Below are 13,193 nucleotides of genomic sequence, written 5' to 3'. Positions count from 1 at the left end.
CCCATATAGCACTAAAATAAAAACTTTATTAAATGTAAATACTGTATATTTGATGCCATTATCTTCAACATGTCTTATAATCTGTTGTGACATATGCTGAAGAATCATATAAGTTTTTAGTGCTAAACGTTTTAGTCTGTCCGTCACAATGAGCTTTCCTGAACAAGCGTGCTAAATAGTACTAAAAGTGGTTCACTGGCTCGTAATCATAGGGGAATCATTTTAAGTGCCATATAGCACCTACGTAGTACCTGTGTAGAACCATATTGTGCTATATAGAACCATATTTGGTGCTATATCACCCCTGGATGGTTCTTCATAGATGCTTTATAGGTGCTGTATGGCAAAAAAAAATGGTTTCCCTATGATTACAAGCTTTTAGTGCTATTTAGCACAAATGTTTAAGAGTGTTCAGAGGACTGAAGTCGTCAGTATGAACTGGTGTTCAATGGAAATTCCACAAAAAACATAATATCACAAATCTGAGTGATTTCAATGGAAACAATATTCATGGCTTAAAGTGCACATGCTCAAAATTTACCTTTGTGACACTTGCTAAACAGCATGAAAGCTGAACAAGTCCATTTTGATAACAGACATAAAAAGAGAAAATCAGAAAAGGACATGCAAAGCTGGAGCAAATGATAGAAAGGCATGAGCAGAAACTAAAAGAGAATAAAATAAAAAGTGGTTATATATTAAAATAAATTAATTAAAAAGGCAAAAAGAGTCTCCATCTCAAACTTACTGAGTTGCTAGATCACAGCATAGAGTTAAAGACAAAATTATAACCCCCCCCCCATTGGTAAATTTAAGCAAAGAAAGCTGGGAAAATAAATCTGATTTATTTCTTGTTTTTACTTTTAATTAAAAAATTCACAAAAATCTGTTTCTTTGATGACAATTATTTGAAAGTGTGTGGGGGGATCACATCATAAAAAATGTTTTTCTCAAATAGACGATAGATTATTCCTCCATACAGAATTTCTCCAGACCCTTCAAATGTTGGTGGTCTCTCCTCTATAGTTCATTACAGTCAATTTCAGTATGGTTCAGGTCAGGGAGGGAACTGGGATGGCAATACACTCTAAAAACAAACGGTGCTATGGCACCAAAATTGGTTCTTTGCTCATAATCATAGAAGAACCATTTTTAGTGCCATATAGCACCGGTGAAGCACCAGTGAAGCACCTGTGTAGAACCATATAGTGCTATGTAGAACCATGTGTGGTGCTATAATGGTGCTATATGGCCCCTATATGGTTCTACACAGGGTCTTCACTGGTGCTATATGGCATAAAAATGGATCTTCTATGATTACGAGCAAATAACCAATTTTTGTGCTATATAGCACCTTTTGTTTTTAGAGTGTATGGCAGAACCTTGATTTTATGCTCAGTGACCCATTTTTTGTTGAATTTGATGTTTGTTTTGAACTTGTCTTGATAAAATATTTAACCTTGCCCATTATAAGCAAGTCAGGTTTTGACTTTTCTATCTGTTGGTATTTGATATAATACATGAAGCCATGTATCTGAATAAGATGTCCAGGGCCTCTGGTATGAAATTAAGTTTAAAACAATGAAGGTCTGGCGATATATTTAACTGTATTCATGGAGCACTTTTTAATCCCTGTGTGCACCTAATCTTGTTTTCTTGCTGCAAATGAAATGTGTTTAATTTCATATGGCCACAGAACCCAGTCCTGTTTAAACTTTCAGTACAGCAAATGCAAATATGCTGAAATTTGTTTTTGCATGAGAGCAGAGAACCCCCCCACCACCACACACACACACACACACACACATTTTAATTATTTTACTTCAAATTAAACATCATATTTTTGTGATTTTTTTATTAAATCTCAAAATGAGAAACATTGTGGATTTATTTTCACAGCTTTCTTTGCTCAAATTTACCGAGAAGGCTAATATTTTTGACCACAACAGTAACTGATAGAAAGGCTCATGAAGACAGCGCTGTGTCAGTTTCTGAGAGACGTTTAAAGAGTGGAACTGATGCATGTTTCATTGGAGCTCTTCACAGCCCTTGCCCAAGGGTCTTGGCTTTCAAAGCTGGGTAAAATTTGTGTGCACAGATTTTCATTGACAAAGCCTCTGGCTCCCTTTCACTCAATTATTTTATCACACAAATGTATTTCATAAAAATAGCAAAACGTACACTGCACACTGATGCCCAAGTGGTGACCAAACATAGTACCAAAAATTGTATCGTACAGAAGTAATCAAACATTAAAATATATTAAAATGAATATGAATGGCCCAACATTATGCAACGGTAATGATATGACATCAATGGAAAAAACGTCAATTCTTTGTATGCACAAACAACAAAGGAGTGACTTACAAATGAACCTCTTTTTAACATAGTCTGGATAATATTTTCATTTTCCTTGCATAATTTGTTTTATATTTTACAAAAGAAATTGTCAGAAAAATTTAACATAGCTATTGTTTTATAATTTCAAGCCTAACAAACTTAAAATGTGTATAAAAAGTACAGCTGTATTTGAGAGAAATGCCAGTATGATGGTATTTAAGTTTTTTTTATGCAATTGCATTTGTATATATGTATGTGTGGCTTAAGTGTCAAAATACTTTCTCAGGTCACTATATTTACATTTACGCATTTGGCAGACGCGATCCAAAATCGACTTGCAGTGCATTTAGTCTATACATTGTATCACTAGGAATCAATCCCCATCCTTTATGTTGCTGGCACAATGCTCTACCGTTTAAGTTACAGAAACACTATAGATGGCCTAAAGAATGATCAAGATCATGAAATGTGAAAGCAAATTGTGTTTTATGAAATAAATCTATGCATTGGTTGTACAATACCAACTGAAGCATAGTGCACGTGGCTCTGGATTGAGATCTCTGGCCCGTCCCCTGCTGACACTCATGCAGGCAGATCACAGGCTCATCATGTCGCCTATGTTTGCCCAGAGCCTCCTTCATCAAATGACACGTTTGCCACACGTTTATCTTTATCAGATCTGCAGAGAATCAGAGATGAGAGAGTGCGAGGGGGAGCGGCGGGCGAGAGATATTGCCTCTCTTGCTCTCTCTTTTTGTACCCGCTATCGCCTGGGGGCCAATTACCTTCTCCTCCGACAGGAGCCCCCCTTCCCCTCCTCTCTATCTCTTACTCTCGTTCTCCTGCGCTACAACTACAGCAACATCTGCCTCTGAATATGCAATCAGCTTGTCAAGAAATCAAGGAAACATATATATACATACAAATGTAGCGGCAGGCGAAAAGCTAATATTTACTGACACAGATCTCTCTTTACTGCCTCGCCTCACATCTGTTGCTGAAGCAAGAGACCTGAGCATCTCAATCTGGCACCAGGGTTGTTATCATGGACCTGACATCAAGACCACACTTTGGATGTTTATGCATTAATTTTTTTTTTTATTGAAATGGTTCTTATGCATGACATGGAAACATTCTCAGTTCCTGCATCACAGAAACCAACTTTAAAAGGTTCTCCGAAAGGACCTTAATTAAACCTTTATTTTTAAGAGTGCAGGTCTGTTAAACCTATTGTATAGAAGCCTCAACTCTGAAAACCGGTCATTCCAGTGTTGATTTGGAAAACAAAAAGTTTCGTTTATACTCTATATTTTCTGTGAGCTGTGCAAAGTGACACAATGCTTTCCAGCTTGGAGCTGTCAGAGTGAAATTGAGAAGGAAAAAAGGAAACACGGATGCAGATTATCCTCTCTCCAATTTTACATTTAGAGATTGCAGGAGCATCAGCACCTTAGACAGAAAGAAAGAGAGAGAGAGGGAGAGACAGAGGGAGGGATGGTATGACAGGAACAGGCCGTGTTTTGACAGCTGTCTCTTTCATGGGACCCGACACAATCTCATCCTGCTCTGAGATTAGAGAATAAGAGAGAAAGAAAGGCGAAATCAAGAATTCTAAAGTTTAGAGACAAGTGAGGCTTGAGAAAAAGACAAAGTTTAAACAAAGAGACACAAGAATAAAATAAATCAAACTATAAAATGGTTTGCCTATTCGTTAAGAAAGGTATAATTGACAACGGGCTGTTGAATTATTCGAAAATACTGTACACCCAAGGTGGTAATGCGGCATGGCGCGAAGCAGAGTAATAAGTGTTGAGAGGTGGGAGCACATGCTGGTTGAGAAACGTATTGTATAAATATAACTGTGCCAGTATTTATCGACCTATTATATATTGCAGACTACACTCTCAGACTTAAAAAAAAAATAGCATATGAAGTTAAAACAACTTGGCTATGCAAGTCCATTCAATCTACTAAGTTTTGACTTATGATAAATTGACATAACTTATGAAAAGTCAATTTGTCAAGTTAAAAAAATATTTGTTGATTTGATATCAAATACAGTACAGAAAAATGTATTAAAAAGGTATTAAAGCTGGGGTTGTACCCCCTTAAAAGAGTACACATGTGTACTCAAAGTACACATTAACACATCATATTAATACCTCAAGGTACATACTGATACCAAATCTGTAGGCTACCTAAATGGTACAAATTAGTTAAAAATTTTACCAAGGTGGAACCATCTCAGTGACAGCTTTTGTAAGTTTTTCTGAGAAAGCAGCTGGCACCTTAAAGCAGGTTGCAGGTCAAAATACTCAAATGTATAATTATAATATTTATATAAAATTCAATGAACTACCGAAATTAGTTTAAACAATGTAAGCGTGCAAGTAACTAAAAAACAACGTTTTAGATATGAAAACACTATTCAAAATGTAATTTTCTCTTTACGTAAACTAGGTTAAATGTTTAAGAAAAATGTTTGTGCTAAATTGTAGCAGTGCAGATATTCCTTTTTAACAAAACCATTTACAGCAGGAGTAAATGGCAAAAAACAGCTTTTGCAGTATAGGATAGAGTTTAGGAATTAAAAATAAGAGACACAGCACTAAGTGAGGGAGAGCGCGTGGAAGAGCGCATGCGAGAGAGAGAGAGAGAGAGAGAGAGAGAGAGAGAGAGAGAGAGAGAGAGAGAGAGAGAGAGAGAGAGAGAGAGAGAGAGAGAGAGAGAGAGAGAGAGAGAGAGAGAGAGAGAGAGAGAGAGAGAGAGAGAGAGAGAGAGAGAATAGCAGATATAGCAGCATTTGCATAATGTCCTCTACCACGTTCGGACCCTGAGGCGAGCCGCCCAGGATAACAGAGGGCCAATACTCTTAATTCAATCTCTTATTTTTTCTAATACTTGAGAAATTAATAATTCTGGCCCCCGCCTCTGCAAACCACCATGAGCGCTGAGCATCAAGAGCTGCATAAGTTTGTAAGTTTAACCCAAGCAATTGATGTGGGGAGGCCCTTCAGGCAGACCTCCTAATGAATGGATTGCATGTGAGAGAGGGAAGTTAAAAGATGGTCTTTTATAAAGTAATTTAAGAAAATCCTGTTAGCTGGATCAAGTACAAGAGTATAATTTCTTAAAATGGGTGAACAAGTGAAGGTTTTTTTTTCCTCATGTCTCTGCAGAGATACGCTAAAGAATGCACCCAGAGACACACAATGCACACAGACACACTTTTAATAAATAATTTGAAAAACTAACCTGATATATGAAATAGGATAAACAGAAGCTGTAACAATCAGATCAGATTGATCATACACAGCCTCAATAGCAGAAGATTAAAATTGTAAAAAGCGAAAAAGTAAAGATTTGCGTTTCATCAGGTCAAATATGCACTGAAAACCATATAAAAAATTTGTGCTGTCGTTTGTTGTCATTTAATTTTATAATTCCTTGTTTCTGACCAGTCCTCTCCTACTGACCTTTTATTACATTATATTATTATATGATAAAACAGTAATAATATTAACAATACTACTACTACTAATAATAATAATAATAATAACAATACTACTACTACTACTAATAATAATAATAATAATAATAATAACACTACTAATAATAATAATAATAATAATAATAAAATAATAATAAATAATAGTAATAATAATAATCATAATAATAAAATAAAATTAAAATTATTCTTGTTATTATTATCATTATTATCTGATAATAATTATAGTCTATGAAAATAATAATTTCTATAATAATCTAATTTATTTATTTCTTTTTTTCCCCCACATTTTCATATTTCCTTCTTATTTAATTTATTACATATCTAATAACCTACATTTTTTATATGAATCTACCTTTTATTAATCCAGCTGTGGTAAACCTAAATTGGTAATTTAGTGACTACAACACTTCTCTTTAACGCAACATATATCATTATTTATGACACTGTTTGAGTGTTTGACCTTGTGTTTGAATGTTTGGACTGTAAATGTTTGACCTTTTGTTTGAATGTTTGGACTGTAAATGTTTGACCCTCTCTTTGCAAATAATATCATAGGAAATTACAAATGTTTTCATTGTATGACAACAGAGTATGTAAATTTTCGTAATGCGCCACAGAAGGCAGTTGGAAACATACACACAGGCAATAGGAAAGTCAGGTACTATTACATCAGTTGTGCTGTGATGATAACACTTCACTGTAAAAACGTCAGATTATGATATATAATTTCCTTATGTTGTACACCTCCAGCTTTTCATTAATATATAAATGACAAATGATACTAAATGTAACAATTTCGTTATAATCTGTAATACCCGGTCGGTTTTATTTTCAGGTGTCATATGACATCCAATGTATCTGTTATTCCCAAATGTTGTTATCGCAAATGCCTCATTAATTAAGTTAATGCTAATTTAGCCTTTCTCCTTGTCTCTCGCTCGTCTGTGTGACGTGCCTTGGGACGCATCTTTAGAGCTGGAGGGCAACTGAGAGATACTGAAGTGGCTAGATGGCAAGGACTGACTTTGGTACACACACTTTTCTCTCCTCACACACACAGTTATCCTCACTTCTGGCAGACATACACAAACATTCCCAATTTCTAATCTCTCTCTCTCTCTCTTATCTAATTTTCATCATTCTCTCTCTCTGTCTTTCTCTCTCGTCAATGCTAGCCAACTCTCTTTTTCTAAATTCTCTTCCCTCTCCGTTCTCTTTCTATCTCCTATTTCCCTTTTTGTTCTCTCTCTCTGCTTCTCTTTTCCTCTCCTCTCTCTCTCTCTGCATCTCTTACAAAGGAAGCAGGCAGTATGCCTCCCCTGAAAATGAGGCCACGTACGGCAAGTATGCAAATGAAAGCAGTGCTGCTGGATTAGAATGGGACACCATATACCCTAAATCATGATTGTCAATCATGGCGAGGGATTAAGGATACGGGCTTATAGACCTAAAAAAGCAACACTTCCCCCCAAGGCGCACTTCCATTGTGAAAGAGGGAGTGTGGGAGAGGGCTTGTTGAGGGAATTGGGGGCTGATTTAGTGCACTACTGCCCTCTGCCTGTCCATGAAGGTTACTTCATGTTCTGCGGTATGGAATCTATGAAGTTCAAAGCTAAATTTTTCTGGCAGGGATTGACTTATTTCTTGCTCAGTGCCAAGAATTTTAAAATATATTGTATACTCTTTTATTTTCTATAAAAATATAGTTATATAAATATGCAGTGAATGAAAATTATTATAGTTTTCATGTTGCTTAGTTGGTAGAGCATTGCATTAACATTTCAAAAGGTTATGGGTTTGATCTCCAGGGAAAACACATACTGATCAAATTGTATACTGTGGAGATAAAAGTTTTAATTTAAATTTAAATATAAATGATAACATGTATGTTATTGAAAGATTGATATTATAATGTTTACATAATAGTTGATCTTATTAATAGTATAATATAATATAAAAATAACTATTTGAGGAAGTTGTTAATTGAATAATTCATTGTAACGGTATTCATCCTTGCCTATTTTTTTATTTTTATAAATGACATTTCTCTCTATACGGATTATGTTGTTTGATTAAAATAATGGTAAAAAAAAACATCTAATCGCAATTGTGAAGGCACCTTTGAAACATGCAAAAAATTTTAAAGCTGGCATTCAACAATTGCACACTGAACTTTTGTTAAAAAGTAGAAAATGATATGGGCATTAAAATGTTTCATGCTATGATTCACATGGACTTTTGTGGCATTAAGAAAAATCCCTGCAGATGTTTAAGGAAAGCACACACAAAATAGGAAAAATAACAGAGGCAAATCCCACCGACCTTTCACAAAGCATCATTGTGCCCCCTCGGTTAGCATGGCACCATTGATTCTGTCAGATTGGCATGGGCTCAGTAACAGGTGCAGGGATGGGTAAAGACAGAGGGCAACATCTGCTTCACATCAGGAAACAAGGTTGGCACAACACTGTATCTGCATGCGCTAACACACAGACACACAGACACACACACACACACACACACACACACACACACACACACACACACACACACACACACACACACACACACACACACACACACACACACACACACACACACACACACACACACACACACACACACACACACACACACACAATATGACAGAAAAAGCAACAGAAATCAAACCAGCTTGATGATATGCATTATATTATCTAATCCTCAAAACGTAAAAAAAGATGATTAAACATGATTCTGGATATTCTAATTCTTATATAAACATCTTAACGAGGATTCGACACCTAATTTTGAAGCATTAATATTTTAATTAATTTAAAAGTCCCCTAGATTTCCTAAACATATATGCATAAAGCTAGAATATAAAACATTACTGCCATCCACATAACGCACCCTCCTTCCTGAAAGTACCAAACACTAATTGATATGAGTCTATCGACAGGCATAAGAGCAAAGGGCTAATCGTTCAACATCATTAGGTGAAGATTTAGCTTAAAAGCTTTGAGCTGGCATTAAGCAAAGCTGCTGTTGACATGGATTGAGTGCTGTAATGCTGTATTGTCACTGCTCCAGGAGGCAGAGAGAGGGCGATTTGAGAGAGTGATGCGCTCAAGCTGGGATTTGTGGGCTGCCATAACACTGGAGGGCACTGGAGGCAGCGTGGACCGAAGGAACGGTCATGGGAACTCTAATAACACTTTCAACAATACTGGATTAACGGTTTAATAACTTAATAAGTGTGTGGGTATAGGTGTCTAATCACATTCTGTAAAGTTGGTGAAACATTAACAAGGGGTTAAAAATGTATGATTTTCATTTCAGGCCAAGGCAATTGATGCAACAGAAGTTTAAGCAAACATCAAAGCTTATCATCAGTTATGGCTTTAGAAGTTATTTGAAAACCTGATACTGAAAAACACTGCAAAATATAGCCGCTGTTTGTCTTGATAAATCTCAAATTATCCTAATTATAGATGTAGCAAATGTTTTGTAAACAGCATTAATATTGTAATTGTCATTTTTTTAATTGTTTGGTGCAAACAAACATCTCAGGGAAACCTAATGCGTTTTTGGTAGCACTTGATTTATAGTCCTGTTCTGCATGTGCGTATGTACTAACTGTGTTTATCTATGTTTTAAATTATTAACTAAATAAAGATTTTAAAAATTTTAATTCACAGTTTTAATTCATAATTTATCTATTTAAAAGTGTTTGATTTTTTTCAATTTTGATGTTTAAATTATTAAATTGATTAATTGAATTCTTATTTCATTTTAAACTGCCACAAAAGTTCTCTATATTAAGACGTAAGTTACGTAACCATGCACAATTAATCACTTTGGATATAAGAAAAGTGTATGCTAAATGAAAAGGTAAGTTTGGTTAATAGTAGATAATTATCTGTATCAACGTTCATTCAAATTGACATTAAAGGTAGGGTAACACATTTTGAAAAATGCTAACGGTAGCCGCCTAGCAATGAAATCCCGATCCCACCCTCAAGTCAAATCGCCATCCAAAGTCACGCCTCTTTCCAAACACATGAACACGCACAGATCAGACGGTCACGTCTCGTGTCTCATTCACCAGTGAGAAAGCTTTGCAGTACAAAGCCGAATAACACTTCCAAAATAACCAAACAACTGGTTTACATCAGAATTAGTTTAAGCACACGTTCGGTTGTGTAGACGTAGTAACTATATCGTTACGCTAATCCGTAAACGAACACAAATTTCATAAGCAACACAATGTTTCATCAAAGTAAAATATCTGAATCCATCTCAGTACAAACATATCGCATACCTACCTTACCAAAATAAACAGTGCAACGACCCTTTCAGACCCTTTGACTACTGCAGCTGTTTCATCTCGTGGTAAAGCAGTAAAGTTACCGATGTTAATTTGGGTTTTTGCTCTTGCTGATCCAGGCAGTTTTTGCTGTTGTTGTTATAAAAGATGTCTTTCGTTTGTGTGCCTCCTGTGTAGGTTGTCAATTCAGCAGAAAAGTTTGCCATTCTCGCTGTTTACAGACAAGAGTTGAGCGTACGTGAACGCGCCGATGACGTATGGTGTCTGCGTGGACTCGCTGCGCGGTGGGCATTCAATTTACGCTTACGTATGAGGGACAAAAATGGAAACGTCCGTTCGGACCGAAATCTATGATTTGTTGAACATTTTTTGGTCCTACGCCTTTCACAGATGACATAAATTTCTACAAATACATTTAAACAACTTAACACAGTGATTGCTATCAGGATGTGAGGAGACTTTTAACCAGCATAACAAAAAATGTTTCAGGATCAAATCTGTTACCCTATCTTTAAGACACAGTGTGCATCCCAAGGCTTTGAACCAGTTCACGGAACGAAAACGAAAACCAGAAACTTTTGATGTTAGGCAAGGAACAGAAACAAAACCAGAACCTTTCAAAAATATATATGTTCCGGGGCAAAATCGTTTATTTAAAATATTGGTAACCGGTTAATGTATTTTTTAAATATTTTTTTCGTTCTTTGACAAGATTTCTGTGCAATACTCTGTAAAGTTCACTTCCGGTCATCGTTGACTCATCGGAGAAATGAGAAGCTTGCCACCAGCAACTGGCCTACTCAAGCCCAAGACTCTAATGCTCAATCATAAGAGGTAAATATTGTAGGCTACCAAGTATCTCAAGATGTTTGTTTTTTAATACTAATTAGTGGTGTAACAGATCACGACCCACGGTTCGGGTGGCATGCGTTTCACGGATTAATACGCAAATTTCAATAGGATGAAAGTTTATCATTTGCACGTGTTTCAAAGGCTTGCAAATGTTAACACTTAAGTGATTTTAAACAATTTAACCACAAAAAGGCGCTAAAGTGAGCAATTTTCTGTACGCACAGATGCACATGTGGTTGAATGTGTCCTGTGCAACTCCAATCAAACGTGATTATCCCTATGCCCTTTAAAGATCAGAACTCTTGATGGATAAACTTGAGAGAGAGTTGCTCTACTGTGTTTCATACTGTAGTCCATTAAAATACATTTGCCGAATAAAGCACTGAAAAACAACGTAATTTTCACTTGGAGCGACTGTTTAAGCTGCATCTTCTTCCCGAAGCGCCGTTTGGAATTCGTCCTCTGTCTGTGTTCGCGCGCGTGTTTAAGTGCACTCAACAAATGTACGGTTCAGGAACGTCAATTTCAGGGTCTAACCAAAAACCGGAAACGTTAAAATACTGTTTCTGTTCGGAACGAACCAACTGGGAAAAAAATCTGGTTCAAAGCCCTGGTGCATAGAACAATAAACTAATTGACACCTTTGATAAAACTGCCACCATTTTTTTTATTATTAACATGCATTTTCTAATCTTGATACATTTTTATTTACCTATGTATATTTTGCACTAAAAATTAATGATATATTAAACTATTCTTTAATAATAAGTAAAACACTATAACAGAAGTTCTACTTCTGGTAATGTGTTGTGTTCGGCTGGTGATATGTTATGACAGAAATGATCCAATAGAACATTATTAAAAAGCCCCTATGATGCTGCAAAAAAAAAAAAAAAAAAAAAAAACGTTATTTTGTGTATTTGGTGTAATGCAATATGTTTGCGTGATGTTTTCAACATACCGTATATTATTGATGCATCTCTATGCCCCGTCATTCTAAAACGCATCGATTTCTACAAAGCTCATCGTTCGGAAAAGCGTGGTGTGCTCCATTTGGCCAGCCCTCCAGTGCGTTGTGATTGACTGAATACCTCAAGTGAGTGACGGAAATGTAACCATATTTGGAAGATCAGCTCACAACAGGAGCCCAAATCTGATAAAAAAAAATGCAGATGACCAAGCTGGATCACCTTTGGCAGCGTGGCTTGAACAGAACGTAACAGATAAGGATACTTAAACCATGTTTGCATTTGTGATCGTAAAAATGACAAACAAGAAGTGCTACTATACACTGCTCAAAACTCGTGTTTGAATCATGATTTGAATACAGTAAATTCTTGAAATGTGGAAGCGGGCGGAATTATGATAATGTGCATCGAGTCCACATTAACTGACTGTGGAAGTTGCATACAATGCTTGCGTTCATTGTAGTACAAGAAAAGAGATTTCAGTTGGAGACGGTAACTCATGTCATTGTAGACTTTGGGATTTGTAACTTGCAGATCGTTAACATGTAAGTTAGCCTACTAACACACACACTTGCACAGCAAAAGAAATGTAAAATCATGAAAAGGAAAATAGGGGCTCTTTAAATTCCCTACGGCCCAGGACACAAGGAGTTTTGTAATGGATTTAACGGTAAACTGCTGAAAACTGATTATGAAATTTGTTGTGAATATTTTAATGTGTGTTGTTTTTAGTATTGTGATTAAAATCGAAATAACTTTAATGCAGGTGCGTTGTTAAAATAAATTGGACAAAGTTGCATTTGAAAGGACACTCAGCGACAACTGGAGAAAGAGCACAACTCCACATGGGAATTCTTTCCTGAACATTTTCCTTTCCCAAAACAAACTTTACCTCTTCAGATGGAAATGGTAAAATGATGAGCTCTAATGAGCAGACTGAGGAGAGGTTGAGCAAAGGCTTTATCCAGAGCTCCAGTGTTGACAGCGCCGCTAATCCGCGCCACCTGCTCAAATACAACAGCAACGCTCCGCGTTCACGCTCAACCTGACTCAGCCGTTCCCGCGGGAGCCGGCGCGCTCCCGTCCCTCAGCGGTTATCGCGTCTCTTCCGAGTCCCGTTTGCTCGCTACCAGCAAATGCTAATCGCCATGCAAAACAAATAGTTTTCAAATGTTTGGAAAAGGCTGCAATGTTTGCACCGGGGCCTAACAAA

This window comes from Paramisgurnus dabryanus, chromosome 17 (assembly GCF_030506205.2).
Source record: "Paramisgurnus dabryanus chromosome 17, PD_genome_1.1, whole genome shotgun sequence".
NCBI lineage: Eukaryota > Metazoa > Chordata > Actinopteri > Cypriniformes > Cobitidae > Paramisgurnus > Paramisgurnus dabryanus.
Note: the sequence above shows the minus strand (reverse complement) of the source record.